Source organism: Pelobates fuscus, chromosome 5 (genome assembly GCF_036172605.1).
Source record: "Pelobates fuscus isolate aPelFus1 chromosome 5, aPelFus1.pri, whole genome shotgun sequence".
NCBI lineage: Eukaryota > Metazoa > Chordata > Amphibia > Anura > Pelobatidae > Pelobates > Pelobates fuscus.
In genome coordinates, this window is record NC_086321.1 from 316,938,543 (window position 1) to 316,940,207 (window position 1,665).

Genomic DNA, 1,665 nt, shown 5'->3' on the forward strand with positions numbered 1-1,665 from the left:
CCAGCAGCCTTGTTAACCGCAAGGCTAACAAGGCATTTGCCCTGGGCATTTGGGGGCGGCGTTTTTTGCCGCCCAAGGCAAAGGCCTTGTTTGCCTTGCGGCTAGGCAGGACAAAAAAGTGTTTTGTGCTGCCCTAGGCAGGACAAAACTCAGGCGCCCCTCTCCCCCCCCACCCCCTGCGCCACCCCCACCCAACCCTTCCCCCCGTCCCGCCTTCTAAATACACACACACACATTCACTGACAGATACGCATACACTAGCTAACAGACACACACACTCACAGGCAAACACACTCACACTAACAGACACACACACTGTCAGACACATACACACTCACTAGCAGACACACACACACTCACTAGCAGACACACACACTCACTAGCAGACACACACACACTCACTAATAGACACACACACTCACTAACAGACACACACACTCACTGACAGACACACACACACAGTCAGACACACACACACTAACAGACACACACATTAACAGACACACACACACACACAGTCAGACACACACACACACAGTCAGACACACACACAGTCTCACACACACACACACAGTCAGACAAACACACAGTCAGACAAACACACACACACATTAACATATATATATATATATATATATATATATATATATATATATTTTAATTTAACCTACCTCCCAGCCTCCTTACCTTTGGGAATGCTGGGGGGGGTCTCTTTCTCCCTGGTGGTCCAGTGGCTGCCGGCCGGGCGTGCAGGCTGCTGTGCGCTGGCGGGTAGGCGGCTGGCGAGGGAGCTCTTCCTCCACACACACACACCATCCTCTGACGTCATATTCCGGCTCCCAGCCTCACTCTGCGGCGCGCGAGGGAGCTGAGCAGAGCGCTCAGAGGAAGAGCTCCCTCGCCAGCCGCCCGCCCAGCCCATCAGCCCGACCAGCAGCCTTGTTAGCCGCAAGGCTAACAAGGCATTTACCCTGGGCATTTGGGGGCGGCGTTTTTTGCCGCCCAAGGCAAAGGCCTTGTTTGCCTTGCGGCTAAAACGCCCCTGGTTGGCGGTCACAAGCTGATACTGTTTGGCTACACCAATAATGTGAAATGTAAAGCGCCGTGGAATTTGTTGGCGCTATATAAATAAAAATATAATAATAATAATGTAAATTCTGCGTTATCAAGGTGGCAGAGGATGAGATGGTTTCTAGGTGCCGTGGAGGGCCCCTTTGTTTTAAAAGGTGTTATGGGGTAGTAGTCTTTAGAGTTACAAAGTTGTTAAATGAATACTATAGTGTCAGGAACACAAACATGTATTCCGGATACTATACTGGTAAAATCACTCTTTAGGTACCGAGCCCCCTTGCCTCCCTTTAAAAAGGTATTTTCACTTTCCTTTTTTTTTTTCAGTGACGCGCTGGGCTCACCATGGCTGACTTCATCTGGCTCCGTCTCGGTGGCTGAGATCATCAAATTTAATGATGTCGGCATTGAAGGAAAAGCTTTGGGAAGTTATAGGAAAGTATTAGGAGGCTATTGCATATGCACAGAAAAATGCTTTGCTGTGCCAGTCAGCATCTCCTCATAGAGATGCATTGAATCAATGCATCTTTATGGGGAACATTTAGGATTAACCCAGGAAGCTCCTCTAGTGGCTGTCTGCGTGATTACTATGCAATA